The following is a 225-nucleotide window of genomic DNA, read 5'->3' as shown; positions in this document are numbered from 1 at the left end:
AGTCTTTTAAACAAAACTTTTTTTTAAAGGAATCATTACAATTCCAAAAGTTTTGATTACAATTTTATTTTACTTAACTGAGGTTAGTTTTTTTTCATTCATTAAATAATTGGGAAACAAATTTAACTTCATACTCTGCGTACCAGACCCTAACATTAAAGTCTGGGTTGAGTTTTTTCCCCCTTCATTAATGTCACTTTTGTTACATTCATTATATCTATCATG

This window comes from Poecilia reticulata, linkage group LG3, assembly GCF_000633615.1.
Source record: "Poecilia reticulata strain Guanapo linkage group LG3, Guppy_female_1.0+MT, whole genome shotgun sequence".
Taxonomy (NCBI): domain Eukaryota; kingdom Metazoa; phylum Chordata; class Actinopteri; order Cyprinodontiformes; family Poeciliidae; genus Poecilia; species Poecilia reticulata.
This window is presented reverse-complemented; position numbering follows the sequence as displayed.